This window comes from Dromiciops gliroides, chromosome 1 (assembly GCF_019393635.1).
Source record: "Dromiciops gliroides isolate mDroGli1 chromosome 1, mDroGli1.pri, whole genome shotgun sequence".
NCBI lineage: Eukaryota > Metazoa > Chordata > Mammalia > Microbiotheria > Microbiotheriidae > Dromiciops > Dromiciops gliroides.
In genome coordinates this window covers 176,124,422-176,145,881 of record NC_057861.1, presented here as the reverse complement: position 1 = coordinate 176,145,881, position 21,460 = coordinate 176,124,422, and positions in this window count along the sequence as shown.

Here is a 21,460-nt window from a genome sequence, read left to right as displayed (position 1 = left end):
GATCCCCAGCTAGCATTCCTGCCTTCTACAAGAAGACTTACCCAGTCCCCTTTCATGCCCATCTTCCCTGAGATTACTTTCAACCCTATATTGGTCTTGTTTATACAAAGTGGTCTGCAGGGTGTCTGTCCCATTAGATTGTGAGGACTTTGAGGATAGGGACTATTTTTTGTCTTTCTTTATATCCCTAGCACTTAACACAATATCTGGAATATAGGAAATGTTTAATCAATGCTTATGGACTTGACTTGACATTACATAAATTGTTTTCAGGAGTCGAGGAAGAAGGTATTCTATTAAACTCTCTCTGAGACAAATAAGGTTCTTATGCCCAACTTATGCCCAACAAGAAAGCAATTCAGAATTATACCCAGAGAGTCACTAAATTGTTTCTATCCTTTGATTCAACAATATTAATAGTATGCATATACCCCAAAGGTATCAGGGAGAGAAGGAAAGAACACAGATGTACAAAAACAATTATAGCTGCATTTGTTTTTTAGTAAAGAATTGAAAACTAGGTACCTGTCATTTGGGTAATAGCTGAACAATCTGGAGAAGGGAAGAGAAAGAAGAATGGAAATAAGCACCTACATAGCATCTACTATGTGCAAGTCGTTGTGCTAAGTGCTTTTTTTCCAATTATCTCATTTGAACTTCATAACAACCCTAAGAGGGAGGTGTAATTATTATCCCCATTTTACAGATGGGAAAATTGAAGTTAAGTTACTTGCTCAGGGTCACACAGCTAGTAAGTGACTGAGGGCAGATTTGAACTCATCTTCCTGACTCCAGGCCCAGTGTTCTATCCACTGTGCCACCAGGTGCCTCTTGCATCATAAACAAAATGATGGATATGAAAAGTTCTGAGAAGTTGAGGAACATTCTGATGAATTGATAGAAAGTGAAATGAACAGAACTAGGACAAAATTTTACATGACCACAATAATGTAAAGAAAAACAACTTTGAATGACTTCAGGACTTTTGATCAATACAGTGACCATTCATGATCTCAGAAGACTGATGATCAAGCCTACCATTTACCTATTGGCAGAGAGAAGGATGATGCTCAAGGAGTAGGATGAAATATTTGTCAGATGTGACCAAAGTGTTGATTTGTTTTGCTCAACCACACTTATTTGTTATAAATGGTTTTGCTCAACCACATTTATTATAAATGGACGGTTTCTATTGGAAGAGTGAGGTTGAACTAGCAGATAGTGATAGGGAGGTAGAGAAAAAACATCAATAAAATATTAGAAAACTCACATTGTAGATAAATGAATGCAGAAAGAAACAAAAAAATTTCAGAAGGAGACACAAACAGGACAATTCTGTTACTACCATGCTGAAATTTTACATATGCTTTAAATTCACTTCTTTTTTTCTTCTTTATATGCTGAAATGTTCATGTTTCTGAGGACTGCTAAATTCATAAAAAAGAACATTTTAAATGTCAAATAGCAGCAATAAAAGAAATTAAGAGGGAATTTCTCCCTCTTAATAATGATCTCTGGGGCAGCTGGGTGGTGCAGTGGATAGAGCACCAGCCCTGGAGTCAGGAGTACCTGAATTCAAATTAAGCCTCAGACACTTAACACTTACTAGCTGTGTGACTCTGGGCAAGTCACTTAACCCAAATTGCCTCACTAAAAAAACAAAAACAAAAAACAAATAATGATCTCTGAGACACAAGAACACAAATGGGGAATGGAGTGCTGTAGATTATTCTCAGCTATAGTCCTAAAAACCCAAAAGTGTTTAATAGGCAATACAGTAGGGTGGGATAAGCATGCCAGCACACCTCTAGTTTTTTTGTTTTTTAAACAATGTGCCTGGTACACTCAGCTCCATTTGCAAAATGGCATGCCAGAACACAACTGTCCTGCATGCCTCTGATTACATTTTGCAAACTGTATACCTCCAGCCCCTACACACCTAAATTTGCAGACCCTGTGCCTCTGGCTCCTGCACACCTCTAGTTGCATTTTGCAAACTGTGTGCCTCTAGCTTCTGTTGAACCAGTTAAAGTTAAGTTGAGATCATAATTGTATACTCTGTGAATTTGTGGTCTATTTTGTCTTTGTGGAATGCTGCCTATGTTTGTTGTTTAAGTGATGTTTGTGTCTGTTTGTATCTATCTGTCCTGTCATTTTGTCTGTGCATCTTTGTAGAATGTCTGTGTGTCTTTGTAGAATGTATGTGTCCTGTTTGTGATCTGTCCTGTCATTTCTTCTGTGTGTTTTTGTAGAATGTCTGTGTCCTATTTGTGCTGTTTGTAGATTCTGTTACCTTGAAAGATTTAAAATGCAGCCAGCCAGAAAAACTTCTAAGGGCTGTAGCTAAAGAGTTTAGGACACTGGGAAAGATTAATGAACTTTTACACTTGAAGCACTTTTCTCAGTAAGGACTAACTCCCACTTTAGGATTTCTGTGGGAGATTAGGTTATAAGAAAAGGGGAAAAACCTGCAAAACACTTTTTCTCTGTCATGTCAACATTGGCCAAGTTGGAGTTACAGAAATAAAATCAGATAATTAATTAAAGTTTGTAGAACCACTAAAAACATCTTAGCATATTCTAAAGATTCTTAGAGATTAATTATTAAGGAGTTTGAAGATTAATCATTTTAATATTTAAGAAGAGAACTCCTGGGATTTGTGGTAATTCTAGAAATTCACTCCCTTCTGAAATGTCTTAGTAAGTTTTGGGGTACCACTCTGTAGAATTTGTTTTAAGGAAAAATAAGGATTAAATTTTTTAAAAGTTAAAGATAGATTACACTTCCCCTGAAAATTGATAGCTCCATTGTTCTAGGGCAATGAAGGAAGGCAGCTAATTTGGAAGTTAGCCCAGAGTGAAGGGAAAAAAAATAGGTAAAGGTCTGCCCTTTACAGCAACCACTTATTAACCCTTCCTTGACACTTCTGACCATGAAAAGAGAAAAGATTGTTTAAACCAAAGTCTGGTTAGAGATCCTCTCCCTCTTGTTCTGTTAACCCCTCTCATCTCAGATTGGTGTTCCAAATACAAGTGTTGAAAAATGCTAGAAAAATGTAGAGAAGGGGGCAGCCAGGTGGCGCAGTGGATAAAGCACTGGCCTTAGATTCAGGAAGACCTGAGTTCAAATCTGACCTCAGACATTTGACATTTACTAGCTGTGTGACCCTGGGCAAGTCACTTAACCCCCATTGCCCTGAAAAACAAACAAACCAAAAAAAAAATGTAGGGAAGCTTGAATTATGTTCTGGCTGCAGAAATTGATTAGCTATAATATCTTAGGCAAGTTTTCTTACTCTGCCCCAGTTTCCTGATCTATAAAGAAAAAAATAATAATGTTACCCATCTCCCAAGGTTGTTGTAAAATCAAAATTATATTATTACAAAGTGCTTAACACAGTGACCAGCATATGCTAAGCATATTATTATTTCTCTAACTGAATATAATTGTTCCATGCCTGATAACTTTACAAGTGGTTTCAAAATGACAAAGTTAATAAGATCAATGATTTTCATATGAGATAATTTGAAAATGCAATTGACATCATCTGAAGTTTTGATTCATGTTTTAAATACATAATATTGTTTATGTTATTATTATATTTCTAAATTCTCTTATATTGTGAAATTTGAGAGACCATTGTAACAGAACTGCTGTTAGACAAAACAATTTTTAATCTGGATGCTGTTAAACATGAACTGGGCTTTTAAAAGGATGTGATAAAAAATAGATATTTGAAAATTGTTAAATATTTATTCAAAAGCCTGATTGAACCAAGTTATATTAAGTATTGTTACTAGCAGAATTATCTAGGAACCTCTAGATTTGGAACCGAAAAAGCAGAGCACCCTTCAGAGCTGTCCTGAGAATAAAACCTATTGTTCTAGAAAAGATATCTAAGGACCAGATAACTATGAGACATCTCGGACTCATAAAAATGCTGTTTAAATGGATATTTAGAATGGGTTAATAGAATACAAGGAAACTTGATATTAGTTAATATTGGTGATAATTTTATTGCTTTGGTCTTTTGTTTCAAGATATTTTATGTTTAAGTTTCTTGGTTACCTTAGTGACATGTATATCTCCTTTCTTAAAACTAGTCCATCATGAGCCCTCTAAGTAGTTTGATCTATAATTTAACATTAATGTAACTATGATTATGAATTTATGAAAAACCTTATTGCATTGTTTGAACTTAGCCCTGCATGGCTAGGAAACTTGACCATCTCTTTTTGCAATCATTGTTTCCAAGCTCCTACCAGGTCCTTCTGACTACTCCCACACCTGCAAACTTGTGGGCCTATCCTCCTTAACCATAGAAAGAAAGCCTCTGCTCCAGAGTGAATAGCAGAACCCCCCAAGGACCTCAAGGTTTGTCTAGTATGGACCCAGAAGCAGCCGACACCCAGATGAGACAGCTGTCCCAAGATTCCAGAGGAGGGTTAAATATACCCTCCTAGTTTTTTGTTTTGTTTCTTTATGTGTCCAGTCACCAAGGCCCTGATTCAAATGTGTTGGCATTTCCTCCCTCTACATTCTTGCCTCCCTTTTCTGCTTGCAAGCAAACAAATGGATAGCAATGACACCTGGTACACATGTCCCCAACAGGTCCCCTCAAGAAACTGATCCCCTGGGCAACATCTCATCCTGACCCATCTGGCCTCTTGTGCTTATTGGCCAAAAGGGTAGTGGCTCTTTCAGACCCCCTCCCTTTGGCCAAACAGGTGTGTTGTTTAAAATCTAAATGTGGGTCCTAATCTGCCCCCCCCATTTTAGGGAGGAAACAGGCTAAGATTTACTGATAAATTCAGCAAGAGTTTAGGCTTTTAAGTATTTATTACAGTGTATCAGGAGGGTGAGGTCATCCAGAGGCAGTCTGTTTTACTTTATCAGTACGTACTCAGTCAGTTCAATCAATTCCAAATCAATCTTCAGGTGAGGTCCCTGGGTATCTGCCAAATCCCATTATTTTATCACAAGGGGTAATGATAAAGTAAAACTCAGACCACCTGTTTTCCAGAGCTAAGGCCCAGCGAGCAAGCTATGCCCTCCTCTTAGCAGGACAATTCTTTGTGATCACCCTCGGGATGATCTCACCCTCTGGGCTAGCCACACAATTCACCAGGTGTTCTCTGACCAAAGACAAACACTGGACAAAGTTGGAATAGCCTGCAGTGAATCAAACTCGTCACATGCTTGCTACTCCCTCACTGTTAGGGGTACAACTCAATGAGCATCACTAGTATAAGTATTGAGATCTCCCCATACTGCCTCAGGGCCCCCTCGCTAGGGGTGGGACTCTGGCACATGTGTCTATAGCTCCTCTTTGCTTGCAAGCCTTTTTCCTCACTTAGAAAGTAAACTTTCTCTCCAATTCCTGACTCACCTGTCTCTGACCTATTCTGTGCGGCTCCAGCTACACATAGGTTAGAAACCAGTTCTGATTCAGTTGATACCTCTAAAATCCCTTCCAACTCTATAAATAACCACCTAATTACCTAGGCTTTAATAACCTTGAAAAGAATGAATCTTATAGAATACTTAATTCTTTGTACTTGCATTAATTATAGAGTATTCCATTGTTTGTACTTGCATTAAATCACCATCTTGCTCAGAGAAGAAGATTCCTCCAATTGGTTCCATTAAGCCTTTACTACTCTGTCTCTTCTGAGTTCAAGGGGCTTGTACCTCTCCCCTTAGACATTCCAAGAAGCTGTCCAGAGCTTAGGAGGATGAAGAGCCCTGAAGGCAGGAAGAGTACAGGACTGGAGTCTGTGTGGGTGAAATACTGTCTCCCTATTTTTTCTTCCTTATTTATTCTATCATTGTTTTTGGTTTTGTTTATAAACTGGGATAATTAACTCTTTTGTCTCAAATAGTTTTCATTTATGATTTCTTGAAATTTAGCTCTGAAAAAACAGGCTCTGTTAAAGCCCATTGTGATTCAAATGAAGCTACTTAACTATGCCTTTAAACCCAAAAAACTCTGGCTTTCGCTGATTGGTCAATAACAGGACCTAGCCTGGCTCACTTGCTCATTGTTTGGTTTTTGATGGTTCAAATTGAGTATAAATAGCAATTGCTTCAATTCTGGCCAGAAACCCTGAGAGTCTTCCCCTTCCAGATTGATATTTTTGTATGTGTGTGAGGCAACTGGGGTTAAGTGACTTGCCCAGGGTCACACAGCTAGTGAGTGTCAAGTGTCTGAGGCCGGATTTGAAAGTCCTGACTTCAGGGTCAGTGCTCTATCCACTGCGACACCAGCTGCCCCAGATTGATTCAATTTGTCTGAGGCAACACCCATTCTATAATTAAAGGCTAGGTAGAACTGAGGCTAGTTCGCCTTCATAAAAGAATCAATCTGGGGCAGCTGGTGGCGCAGTGGATAGAGCACTGGCCCTGAAGCCAGAAGGACTTTCAAATCCAGCCTCAGACACATGGCACTCACTAGCTGTGTGACCCTGGGCAAGTCACTTAACCCCAATTGCCAAAAAAAAAAAAACCATAAAAAGAAAGAAAGAAAAGAATCCCTTAAAAATTAGAATTGAGGGGGCAGCTAGGTGGTGCAGTGGATAAAGCACTGGCCCTGGATTCAGGAGGACCTCAATTCAAATATGGCCTCAGACACTTGACACTTACTAGCTGTGTGACCCTGGGCAAGTCACTTAACTCTCATTGCCCTGCAAAAAGGAAAGGAAGGAAGGAAGGGAAGAAAGGAAGAAAGGAAGAAGGGAAGAAAGGAAGAAAGAAAAAAGGGAAAAGAAATTATCAAGGAAAACTGCCCTAATATTCTAGAACCAGAAGGTAAGATAGAAATGAAAGAATATACTTATCACCTCATAAAAGAGATCCCAAAATGAAAACTCTCAGGAATACTATAGCCAAATTCCAGACCTCCCAGGTCAAGGAGAAAATATTGCAAGCTGCCAGAAAGAAACAATTTAAGTTTGCATGACTACACATGAGTACTACTACCTATATCAAATTGCTTGCATTTTTGGGGGGCAGCTAGGTGGAATAGTGGATAAGACACTGGCCCTGGATTCAGGAGGACCTGAGTTCAAATCTGGCCTCAGACACTTGACACTTACTAGCTGTGTGACCCTGGGCAAGTCACTTAACCCTCATTGCCCTGCAAAAAAAACTAAACTAAACTAAACTAAATTGCTTGCATTTTTAATTCAGGGGGGAAGGGAGAGAATATGGAACTCATCATGGTTAAAAATTTATTTTACATGTAATTGGGGGGAATAAATTACTAAAACATAGAAAAGAAACAATTCAAGTATCATGGAGACACAGTCAGAATAGCACAAGATTTAGAAGCTTTTACATTCATGAATCAGAGGGCTTGGAATATGATATTCTGGAGAGCAAAGGAAGTAGGATTACAACCAAGAATTTCCAACAAAACTGAATATAATCCTCTGAGGTGGGGAGGGGGTAAGGAGGAAATGGACATTCAATGAAATAGAGGATTTTCAAGCATTCCTGACAAAAATGCCAGAGCTAAATAGAAATTTGACTTTCATATATAAGACTCAAGAGAAGCATAAAAAGGTAAACCAGAAAGGAAAATCATAAGGGACTTAAAAAAGTTAAACTATTTATATTCTACATAGGAAGATGATTCTTGTAACTCCTAAGCATGTTCTCATTATTAGGGCAGTTAAAAGGAGTATATATAGACAGAGGGCACAGGTGTGAGTTGAATATAAAGGACACCTTAAAAAATAAAATTAAAGGGTGAGAGATGAATATACTAAGAGAAAGGGAAAGGGAGAGATAAAATGGGGTCAATTATCTCACATAAAAGAGGCAAGAAAAAGTTTCTACAGTGGAGGTGGGGGAGGTGAGGGTTAATCAGTGAACTTTACTCTCATCAGAATTAGCTCAAAGAGAGAATAACATATATACTCAATTGGATATAGAAATAAATCTTACCCTAAAGGAAAGTAGGAGGGGAGGGAATAAGAGAAGAGGGGGTGATAGATGGGAAGGCAGATTGAGGGAAGGAGTAGTCAGAAGCAAAACACTTTTGAGGAGGGACAGGGTGAAAGAAGAGAGAGAACAGAACAAACAAGGTAAGGGGAAATATGATGGAGGGAAATACAGTTAGTAATAATAACTAGAAAAAAATTTATAGCAAGTGTTTTTGATAAAAGTCTCATTTCTCAAACATATAGAGAACTGAGTCAAATTTATAAAAATAAGAACCATTCCCCAATTAATTAATGATCAAAAGATAAGAAGTTTTCAGATGAAGTAATCAAAACTATCTATGGCCAAATGAAAAAAATGCTCTAACTCACAACTGACTAGAGAAATACAAATTAAAACAATAGGACAGCAAAGGAAAAATGACAAATGTTGGAGGGGATGTGGGCAATTGAGACAATAATGCATTGTTGATGGAGTTGTGAACTTATTCCAACTACTCTGGAGAGTAATTTGGAACTATTGCCCAAAGGGATAAAAAACCATGCATACCCTTTGACTCAGAATACCACTACTCAGTCTGTATCCCAAAAAGATAAAGATCAAAAAGGAAAAAGACCTATATCTACAAAAACTGTTATAGCAGCTTATGTAATAGGGAAAACAAAATTCTAAATAATTTTAAAGATAATTTTCATGGTTTGGCTATGGCTGAAAAACTCATCATCTTGTAGCCAACCTTCTGTTAACTCATCTTATACAAGAAGAAGGCATCTAAGTGGTGAGGACAGATAGAGCACTGGGGACTCAAGTCAGAAGGATGTGACTTCAAATCTGGTCTAAGACACTAGTAGCTGTGTGACCCTGGGCAAGTCACTTAACCCTCATTGCCCACAAAAAAAAATAATAAAAATAAAAATAAGATGGCCAGACCTTACAACTCATAATATCATAACTGAAGAAAAAATCTAAATCCTAACTAATGCCTTGGGCGTGGGCATATTGGGCTTGTGAACTAACCTGTCAGAGACATTATCAAATAAGTAAATCACTAAGGGCAGCTAGGTGGTGTAATGGATAGAGCACTGGCCCTGAATTCAGGAGGACCTGAGTTCAAATCCAGCCTCAGACACTTGACACTTACTAGCTGTGTGACCCTGGGCACATCACTTAACTGTCATTACCCCCAAAAAACAAACAAACAAACAAAAACAAACCAAGTAAATCACTAAGGTACAATAGTCAATAAACAAGCATTTATTAAGTTCTTACTATGTTCCAGGCACTGGACTGAGCACTGTAGATACAAAGGAAAAAAGGAAGGAAGAGAACATGAATAAAACATTAACAAATACACAGGAGAAAAAAAAAAGTTCAGAAAGGTATCTAAACAGAGTGGTTTTGTTACTATGGAGTTAAATTTAACATATTTAGAACTGAAAGGGACCTAGAAAGATTAAATGATTTGCCCAAGGTCACACAGGTAGTAAACCATTAGAGGCAGGATTCAAAACTATTATCAGACTCTAAATACAATACTGCCCTGCTGCCTCCTCAATCACTCAAGACTAACCCTATTCCAGAAATTCATGTTCTTTTTAAATTTTGCACCTTTGCTCAGGATGTTTCCTTTGCTCTAAAACTACCTGTGGAAATCCTATCCATCCTTCAAAACCCAGATTAAATGCAACTTCCTACATGATGCCTTTCCTAATTTTTCCCAGCTGGAAATAATGTTTTCATTCCAAGCATTCCTACAGAACTAATTTCTACCACTAACATGATGTAGAACTATATTGCCTTATATTAGGGATATTTTTATATGTCTTATCTCCTTTACTAGACTATAAATCCCCCAAGTCAGAAACTGTTTTGTCCGACTTTATATCCTTCATGGTACCTAGGGGACCTGACACACAGTTGAAATTCATTATTTGCTGATTATTTTTGTTTGGTTTGGTTTGGGGGGATGTAATAGGGGCTAAGTGACTTTCCCAGAGTCACATGGCTAGTAAATGTCTGAGGCTAGATTTGAACTCAGGTCCCTCTGACTCTAGGGCCATCCACTGTGCTACCTAGCTACCTCTGAATTGAGATTCTTTTTATCTTGTAAGAAGTAACAACATAACCTAGACCCAAACATGGTACTGACTTTTATTTTAGACAATGGGTTAGATTTTACAAGTCAATTATCTGGCACTGTAAATTTTACAAAAGCAACTTCCTAGTACACAAATTGTACCAGGAAGTTCTTTGCTTCCAAGGATGTGTTACATAGCCAGATACAATGACTATGAACAGCTCTTTCCCCATTCACTAAAAGTTTAACAAAAAAAAAATCAAATCAAATATCAGAATTTTTTTGATTACAGAGCAAGGACAGTTATGCAGTAAAGTTAATTATCAGGTGAAGGTATGACATACTCTTTTCTTGGGAATTTTGAGAATAGAACTGATAACTACATGTTTCGGGCAGTAAATTCAATCTCGTCCAGAGCCTGGAAGACAAATCATAAGAAGCTCTCCAAGTTCTTCTCAGTACCAAAATTCTGTGATTTTCTCAGACAGAGTTTAAAGCCCACAGGTCCATTTTGTACATTCTGTTCCAACTCCCTCCCTCAGCTAGAAACAGGTCATCAAAAAGGAGTTAAAGTTGTTCCAGGTACATTTCTGAAGAGAGCATCATAGACAAAAGCACTCCCAGAAAAGTTCTCTTGCTACCAGCAGTCAGAAAAAAAGGAAGACCAGAGTGACCTGACCCAATATGTCAATTGTTACTTTCTTATGGTTTCTTTGTAAACATCTGTGTAATCCAAAGAGTTTCACTAGGTAATATCCTCCCATTTGATTTGTAATTTTGTTACTCCACTAATTAACAACCTTTGCCTGTCAATTTTTTTTTTTTGCTTTCTTTTCTAAAAAGTTTTACTGGTCTTTTGTTTTTTATATCACAGTCATTTTCAGATATAACCCTCCCCAATATTCCCACTACCATCCCCTTCACATTCCTTCAATGAACTTTCATTTGTAACAAAGACAAAAGAGATGACTTTAAGCAAATAATAAGATGATTAAGCAAAACCAACCAAAATAACAACCACCTTCAACAACATATACAGAATTCTGTACCTATAGTCACCCATGTCTCCAGTGAAAGGGAAGTTGACCATCAAATTTAAAAGGTGCTTTAAAAGAATGTTGTGGTGGTGGTGGTGATGGTGGTGGAAGTTCCAATTTATGATTTCTGGTTCTGATGCCATATAATTTTCTCTTTTTTCCCTTTTGTTTACTGTGATGGTGATAGTCAACATTTATAAAATTTCTTAAGGCTAATGAAGTGGTTTTTGTAAATGCACTATCTCATTTGATCCTCACAACAGCCCTAGTACAAGTACTATTGCCACTATTTTACAAATGAAGAAACCAAGACTCAGAGAAATATAGTGGTGCTTCCGAAGTTGTTGCTGTTCAGTTGTTTTAGTGGTGTGGGACTCTTTATGACCCCATTTGAGGTTTACTTGGCAAAGATACTGGAGTGGTTTGCCATTTCCTTCTTCAGATCATTTTATAGATGAGGAAACTGAGGCCAACAGAGTGAAGTGACTTGCCTAGAGTTGCACTGTTAATAAGTGTCTGAGGCCACATTTGATGAGTCTTACTGACTATAGTCCTGGCACTCTATCCACTGCAGTACCACCAGGCTGCCTGCTAAAAGGATAAAGGAACAACTACTAGTTGGGCTAATTTTACTTCTATTAATTCATATAAATAACAGTATCTAAAACCAAGCTCTTAAAAGACTCTTACTTTATAAAAATAAATATTTAATGTACTGTTAGTATCAGTTAACTAGAAAGTTGCACAACCTTTACTATAAGAGCCTAAAATTTTTGTAACCCGGAAAAGGAAAACTATGATAAGATAGCTAATGCAAATATGCCTTGTTAACTATACCAACAGCAGTTGAAAAATACTTTCCACTTAATTAGTTCTAACTAGCAATATGCTGCTGGTAAATGTTTAACAACCAGCTCACCAAGGGGGGAAAAGTATGCATAATACACTTTTAAGTTCAATCATTGCCCTGCAAAAAAATAAAATAAAATACTAACAAAGTGGGGATAGCTAGGTGGTGCAGTGGATAAAGCACCCGCCCTGGATTCAGGAAGACCTGAGTTCAGAAGCTGCACTTTTGTCCTACCATCAGAACCTCCACAAAAGGTCTGCTGTGGTGCCTCATTGTGGTAGAGATATAACCCTAGTTTCTTCAATATTATACCAATGAAGTGCAGCTTCTGGCAGATTCTTTCAAGTTTAAAAGGCTTTGAGTAAGGTGCTGACAACAGATTAACTTCCATTAACATATAAAAAATAAAGGATGTTTAATTGTATTTAAAATACTATTAAATCACTGGCCCTGGATTCAGGAGGGCCTGAGTTCAAATCAGACCTCAGACACTTGACACTAGCTGTGTGACCCTGGGCAAGTCACTTAACTCTCATTGCCCTGCCCCCCCCCAAATACTAACAAAGTCTAATAGAAGTTGGTATCTTTGACTAGAGATTTAGAACAAAAATAAGGCAACAGGAAGTTGCCTCCAACTTAAATCATTTCACAATACAACCAAATCTGGAGCAGCTACGTGGCATAGTGGATAAAGCACCGGGCCTAGATTCAAAAAGACCTGAGTTCAAATCCGGCCTCAGACACTTATCACTTACTAGCTGTGTGACTCTGGGCAAGTCACTTAGCCCTGATTGCCCCACAAAAAAACCAACAACAAAAACCACAATACAACCAAATCCTACCATCAAGTCACAAAACCCTACTGCAACAGCATTATGTTTACAACAGTTATGAGACCTTTCCTGTGGAATAATTGTGCTCAAAATGTTGTGTCACTATTATTGTAGTTTCCTGGAACTAATTAATAACATTACATAGTATATACCTTCAATTGATTGGAAGACTGGCAACAGAAACAATAACATTCCTGCAAGGTGTCGAAGGCACTTGAGACAAGAGGGGGGGAAAAGACCAAGCATCTGTATCCATGGACTTTAGGAGACATGGCTGCTGACAATTCTGTAGACCTATTTAAGAGTGTCAGAATGTATTACCAAGGTTGATATTAACATCCTTATTTCTTTTTTGTTGTTGTTGTTAGGATTACTATAACTAGTAGATGAGGGGGATGCTGTAGGAATAGCTTAACAAGATTTTATCAAAGCATTTGATAATGTATCCCATACTATTTTTGTGGGGAAGATGGAGAGATGTGTACTAGGTCATAATAAAATTAGATGGATTTAGAACAAATTTAATAGTAAAAGTACTTTTATATGCGGGAAACTCAAATTTGAAGAAATTTCTTAGGAGAAAATTTCTTCATTTTAAATACTGTAGTGTTCCAACTTGTCGTTTATTTTCATTTCTTATATAGCAAGACCAAATATATAAACATATTTTCTAACACTTTGTGGAGAATAATCTTTCCCATACCACCTCAGTCTCCTGTAGGAGGAGGAAAGAATTAAGCTCACAACTTTTCTCAGTCCCTACATAGCATCAATCCCACCAAGTTCAAAGCTATCATCTCCAGTTTCTGCTAGGCTGGACTCTGAGATCCTGAATTTTGGGGAAAGTATGCTTACTATAATCTCTGCATTCCTCAGATTCTGAGTAGAACTAATATTTATAACAGAGTGTAGGGTGTGTGATAGTTATATAAATAAAAATAAAGCACACACTTCATATATAAACATAAGGTAGACAAATATGTATATAGTGGCAGCCCAGATACATGTGCACATAGGTCCCTAAGGCTTGAGCTCCTGGGCCAGATCAGAGACTCCTCTCTCTACAATGCAAATGGAAAAGAATTAATAAAAAGACCAAAGACCTAGGCCAGGTAGCCTGGCATTGTCCTTTCACTTTCTTCCCCTGTACCATTCAGGAAAAAGTCTAAACAGTCAAAGTGACACAATCTTATACAGTCCTACACAGACAGGCAAAAAAAATCACAATTATCCTCAAAGTTTTTCAGATTCAACAAACATGTCACAGTTTATCAAAGATTACTGCTTGTTTAGTACTTAACAAGTGTCCGACTCAGTATTAGAATGGCCTTTCTCAAACCACAAACAAAAAGAAAAAAGACAAAAAAAATCAGTTTCCTATCTTGGACAGAAACCTGGTCCATATGGAGTTTTCCAGACCATGTGGAGTTCTCTCAATAGGGATACAGAACTTGGGATCTATTAAGTGTCACTTCCTCAGTCCCTGAGGAGAAAATTGTCCTCAATAAAAATCTCTTCCATTGGGGCTGCTAGGTGGAGCAGTGGGTAGAGAACTGGCCCTGGATTCAGGAGGTCCTGAGTTCAAATCTGGCCTCAGACGCTTGACACGTACTAGGTGTGTGACCCTGGGCAAATCACTTAACCCCAATTGCCCCACCAAAAAAAAAACAAAAACAAAACAAAACAAAAAAAACTCTTCCATGATTCCCTCAGTGAATAAGGTCATCCAATAGGGCAAAAAAAAAAAAATTGTACATGTCCCTTTTTATACAGAGCACACAAAATTTTCTCTAGATTTTCCCTTACCATATCTTCTCCTATAAGTAGTAGGTTCAGGCTAATTTCTTAGGGGTCCTTACTCCCAATTTCCCCCAACAGTTCATCATCATTGTAACAGCAATCCAAATGGGATTGTAAACTCACCCAAGACTCTTCTTTCTATTTTTCTTTAAAAAAAAATAAATGTTGAGTGAGCTCTCGAACTCATGACACGATCTCTCCAAAAAACATTAAAAACAATGTTTATAACAGTTTTTATTACTAGAGTAAAAATTGGATTTCTGGGGAAAAGAATATAGAGGGAAATTTAGGTGATATAAAAACAAAAGATATCAATAAAATTTTATTTAAAAAAAGAAATATTAGTAACTTGGAAATGGAGCAATTTCAATTTAGTGGTTAGGTCAAAAGCAAAAATTCAAAGGGTTGAGAAGTGAGAGAGTGAGGGCAAGAATCCTTATTATCCAATTAATGATATGCAATTAAATGGACAACCCATAGAACTAAATCTTGCATGGACACTACAAATGGACAATAAGTTGAACCTAGAATTGAACAGAAGGAAAACGAAATGGGTTGTCTTTCAAAATTCACACAGTGCTTTTGATGACCCTGAGCTTCACCTGAAAAGAAGACTAATCTTTGTTGTTGTTGTTGTTTGTGAGGCAATTGGGGTTAAGTGACTTGACACTTACTAGCTGGGTGACCCTGGGCAAGTCACTTAACCCCCATTGCCTAAAAAAAAACAAAAAAAAAACCTAATATCCTTCTGATGGTGATGTATGGAGAAGAGTTATGAAATTGGATAACCTTTAAAGGATTAAAATTTAATTTCTAATTGATTTATTTTTCTATTAACATAATAAACAGACATTTGAACTGAAAATTGTCTATTTTTTATTTCAGTCCCTAAAAACATTATCTACTCAAGTTTAAATCATAGAATTTAATTTGCATTGGGTAAAAGAGATGAAATAAAATGTGAGGACCAAAATTTGATATACGGAGCATTATTTGGGTGACTCATCTTAATATTGGGGTCCCAGAAATATGAGAGACCTTTTAGGTTCACCCTCCCCTCTGAACTGCCCTTTTTAGATATTTCTCCCAGGCCATTAAGAAAGGAGCCTTTAAGCTTTAATTCTCAAAAGGATCAGATTTTATTACTTGGGAATTAATTAAACAACAAAGGTAAAACTAATAAAAATCAAAGATAAGGAAATAGGAAAATAGAAATACAGAGAAATACTCTTAACTCTAAACTTAACCTATTCAATCCTCAGACTGTTTCCAATTAAGCTAGTTCAAAGGAATTTAGGGTTTCCATAATTAACTCACCAACATCTGGCCAAGAAAAACAGCCTCCCGAGACAGAGCGAACACACTCCACCACCGCAAGGGCCAAAGAACGAGAGAGACCGAGTTCTGGAAGAAGCCTAACTCCCTTCAGGGAGCATTCAATCATTCCTCCCCCAAAAGGGGAGGTCCTTCAAAAATTTTGTATGGAGAGTTCTCCTTCTGACTTCAGCATACGTAATCTCAGAGTGAGCCAGGTGTGGCCCCTCCCAAATGAGTCAGCTAAAAAACGGCAATATTAATCTTTACCACAAATAATTTTTACCACAAAAACGTCCTTAACTCTACACTGCTGTATTTCCCTAAGTTGGGAAGAAGACTGCTCATTTTGTAGGACAAAATTTATTCCCCACTTAGGAGGAGAACCTGTTAGGGAAATGGCCTTTGAAACATGGAATATGATTTATAAATGAGTTGGTTGGAGAACCTTGAGCTTTTAATTTCACTTACACTCTAGAACCGTGCTTGTGCTACAGCTGTTAGGGGCTAACACAAGTCCCCCTTTAACTGTTCGAGCAAAGCTCACAGACAGAAACCCCCCTTCCAGAAAATATGCGCTGATTCTTAGTTAGCTCTTGATAAGAGGCTCTGTAAACCACAATGATCCTTCCTGGATGCAGATGCATTTGCTGAGCACCAAGGAAACTTCAAAGGACAGAAACATGCTCCTTATCATAGATAAGGCCTACATGGCCCAAAGTCTACGAACCAATCCCCTCATCCTGCTCTTTTGGCATGAACTTCACACAAAGACATTCCTTTTGCTCACCTCAAGTATAAATATGTCATACTGTCCAAATAAACTTTGCCTTTTGCCTCCACCCAAGTGCATGGGGCCCTTCCAATCCCATCCTATGTCTCTGTGTCTTTTTTCCTTAACATATTACCTGTAGCAGCACCAGAACCTGTTCCAGCAACCTACCGGATCTGAAACTGTCATACAGCCATCAGAGTTACTGCAATAGATCAACATGAGAATAAATAAATAAGTAAACTTAGCTTCTGGAAACTAAAATGTCTTAAATGCATGCAACACCTCTTAAGCATGGCCAGACTAAAGATCTCACTGGGGCATATATTTTTGAATGACAGCCAGGCATCTTGGGAATTGAAGTCATCATTCTCTATCCCAGTATGTCTACCTATCATTCAAAATATTTGTCCCAAAATATCCTAAGTGGCTTCATTTGAAGAATATTATGTATGTGTATTGCTATTTTTCAAATTACATAAATACTTGTGATAAATTTTTCAAATTTTTATTTTTTAAAAATTATTAAAGTTGAGTATAATACAAAAAAAAAACTAGTAGAGAGCTACAAGTAGTTAGGACCTGTAATTTCCTTGGCATCAGGAAATCATGGTGATGCAATTTCCTCTACCAATGTAGGTCAGTACCTGCTCTCCAAATTTTAGTCTGAGAAAGCTGTCAGAGGGCACTAAGATTTCCTGAGTGACCTTTACTTGTCCAGTCACATAGCCAGTGTCTGACTACTTTGCAAACTTTAGAGGGCTAAATAAATTCCAAGCATTCTAAAGTTTGCAAAATGCTTTGTACTAACCAATTGCAATCAACAAGTAGGTAAACCCAAGAGACCCAGATTCCACCAGACCATTGCCTCTGCTTGCAACACATACCCTTAAGCCATCATCTAGGGAATCAGCCCTAGTGGAGTTTGTATCTGGCAACTACCTGTGCAAGTAGTGCAGCCCCTGTCTCCTCAACAGCCAAAGCTACTGAAGACCAGGAAAAATCCTTGGCACTGTCAAATGGTTCAATGTCAGTAATATTTTTTTCAGTGAAGATAGCATTTTAAAAGATATACTGCCATCTGCTGTGTGGCTGTAACCTCAGTCCCATGGGGTCTTTCCATTGGCATGACAAAAACTTCCTCTATAGGTTGTGTCCTCCTATTAAAATATGAGCTCCTTTCAAACAAGGGCCATCTTCTCTATTTGTATCCCCAATATTTAGCACAGTGCTTTGCAAACAGCAAGTGCTCAATAAATATTTTTTTGATTCATTTGTTCATCTAGTATCTCATTTACAGCCTAGCCCAGGTAAAACAATGCCAGGATTATGGGTTAGATATCTGCACTCGAATCCCTGTACTGCCATTTATCAGCTCTGTGACCTTGGGCAAGTGAGCATCAGTTTCTATACCTGTAACATTAGAAAGTTGGATTAAATGATCACTCACTGAAGTCCCTTCCAGTTCTAAATCTATGACTTGGCAATCTCACAGTACTCACTTTCATGTACTCTATTTTCCAGCTAATTACTCACTAAACTTCATACACACCCCACACCTTTGTGTCTGTTCATACAACATTCCTTATGGTGGAATGTCCTAACAACCTCTTTGCCTGCTGAATGTTATTGTTGTTGTTTTTCAGTTGTGTCCAACTCTTCATGACCCCAATTGTGGTTTTCTTGGCAAAGTACTGGAGTGGTTTGCCATTTCCTTCTCCAGCCCATTTTACAGGTGAGGATTCAAGACAAACAGGGTTTAAGTGACTTGCCCAGGGTCACACAGCTAGTAAGCATCTGAGGCCAGATTCGAAGTCAGGAAGATAAGTCTTTCTGAGATAGACCCTGTGGTCTGTCCACTGCTCCACCTAGCTGTTACTGAATATCTACTTACCCTTGCAATGCTAACACAAATTCCACCTTGTCCAAGAAGCTTTTCCTGCTTCCAACCATTTGGTAATGATTTTTCTCTTCTTAGATATAGCATTCTATTTTTCTAAAAATAACTATACTTAACAGCTCACTTGAAAGCCTATTTTAGGGTTTGCAAAGCCTCTCCTCCTTTGTTATCCCCCTATTATAGATGAGAAAACAGAAGCTTTGAGAGATTGTAACTTGCTCATAATACAAATGTTAGTATCTGCAGTGAGAGGTGAACCCAGATCTTTTTACTACTCATCAAGCACTCTATTCACTATTGAATAACTCACACTTCTACAGTATATTAAGATCATATAAAGTAGATTAGTATAAGTATTAATAACAATGCTTGTTTTGTGACCAAAACCTTGTTTTACAGGTGAGAAAACTGACGTTAAGACAAGTTAAGTGGCTTGCCCATGGTCACACAGCTAGGAAGTCCTGAAGCTGGAATAAGCTTTAATGAATCTTTTCATGTATTAAATGTCAATATCTCAATAATAACTTGTGATGTTAGTGTGGGCACATCCCCTATGGTCAATGATCATAATTCTTAGTATTTTAGTAGATGGTCTAAAAATATTCATCAATCAACAGCCAACTTTTAGGCAATACACCTACCTGGTAAGAAGGATCTAGGCTGGTCCTTCACAACAGACCCTGATGCCCATATTCACTTGGTCAGTCAACAAGCATTTATTAAGCACTTACTATGTGTCAGACACTGTGCTAAGTACTGTAAACACAATTACAAAAAAAAAAAGTCTTTGCCCTCAAGGAGCCTTTATTCTAACAGGAAAGACAAGACATAAAAGGAAGTTGAAAAAAGGTAGGAGGGAGAGGAGGTACTTGTGTTGGGGAAGGGGGGTAGGGAGAGAAGAGGACATGTTAGAGAAGTCCAGAGGAGTCCAGCTTAGTGGGTAATGAAGAGATGGCTATCCTGGGCACTTTCCTTAATGGAGGTTCTGGGAGAATCACTCCACTAAGAGGGAGGAGCTCCAGGGGCAGAGGGTACTTCCAATGGGTGACTTCCATAGCTGAAGTGATATTCCAGAATTAAGACGTATCTGGCACATTGGTGGAAAAGTCCAGTGGAGTGTGACCTGATGGAAAATGAGATACTAGAACCTTTTTCCAGCTTGTTAGCATCAGCTAGAGCTTGTTTTCTACAGGAACCCATGATAAGATTAAGACTTTAATGGAGGAATCAAACATTATTTTGTATTCTATCTGACAGGGGAGGTTGTTTATGTACATGAAATCCTCCTACTATACTAAAAGTTCCATGAGGACAGAGACTGGGTTTTATCTAAACCTTGTGTCTTCTTCTGTCTAATCCAGTGATCTACTTAGAGTAAAGGTATAATAGGTACTAGTGTTATGATTTACTTGGTACAAGTCTCTCCCAAGAGAGGTTACTCCCTCTACTAATGCAAGTTGACACATTTTCTATGATTTATACTCTTGGAGAGTTACCTAGAGCACTAAGAGGTTTTTAGCCAATAAACATTTATGAAGCACCTACTATGTGTCAGGCACTGCATTAACTACTGGGGATACACTGAAAAATTAAAGACAGTCCCTGCTATTAAGGAGCTCACAGTATAATGTGGAGACAAATAAGATAAATTAGAAATGATAAACAGAGGGAAGGCAATAGAATTAAGACTTGAGAAAAAGCTTCCTGTTGAAGATGAGATTTTAGCTGGGACTTAAAAGAAGCCAGGAGGAAGCGATGAGGAAGGAGAGCATCCCAAGTATGGAGGACAGCCAGAGAAAATGCCTAGAGTCTGAAGATTGTCTTGTTCAAGAAACGGTAAGAGGGGCAAGTAGGTGGCACAGTGGATAGAGCACTGGCCCTGGATTCAGGAGGACCAGAGTTCAAATCTGGCCTCAGACATTTGACATTTACTAACTGTGTGACTGAACCCCAATTACCTCACTTTAAAAAAAAAAAGGAAGAGGGGCAGCTAGATGGTGCAGTGGATAGAGCACTGGCCCTGGAGTCAGGAGTACCTGAGTTCAAATCCAGCCTCAGACTCTTAACACTTACTAGCTGTGTGACCCTGGGCAAGTCACTTAACCCCAATTGCCTCACTAAAAAAAAAAAAAAAGGAAGAAACAGTAAGTAGGGCTGGTCAAGGTGTACGTTTTTGTTGGGAGGGGCTATAAAGTATAAGAAAACTGGAAAGGGGAGAAAGGTCATAAAGAGCTTTGAAAGTCAATTGGCAGACTTTCAAAATTTGATACTGGGTATGATAGGGAGCTACTGGAGTTTACTGAAGAAAGAGACATGGTCAAATCTGCACTTTAGGAAGATCACTTTAACAACTGAGTGGAAGATGGAATGGAAGAGGAAGAGACTTGTGAAAGGGAGGCTAACTAGCAGACAGTTTCAACAGTCTAGGCATGAGATGAAGGCTCCTACCAGAGTATATTTGAGACATTGCAAAGGTAAAATTGACAGCCTTGGCAATAGATTGGGTATGGGGGGTGGAGGGGGTAGAAATAGTGAGAAGTCGGGGTGGCTAGGTGGCGCAGTGGATAGAGCACCGGCCCTGGATTCAGGACTCCCTGAGTTCAAATCCGGCCTCAGACACTTAACACTTACTAGCTGTGTGACCCTGGGCAAGTCACTTAACCCCAATTGCCTCACTAAAAAAAAAAAAAAAAAGAAATAGTGAGAAGTCAAAGAATGATATCTACCCTAGGGCACTTGACAATAATAGAGAAGCTTGGAAGAGGAGAGGACTAGTGGAGAGAAGAGAATGAGTTTAGTTTTGGACATGCTGAGTTTAAGCACTCTATAAGACATCTAGTTCAAGATGTCAAATAGGCTGTTGGAGATGAAAGAAATGATTATTTCTTTCTTATGTTAACAACCAATTATTGAATTAGGATCAAAGTGTTTT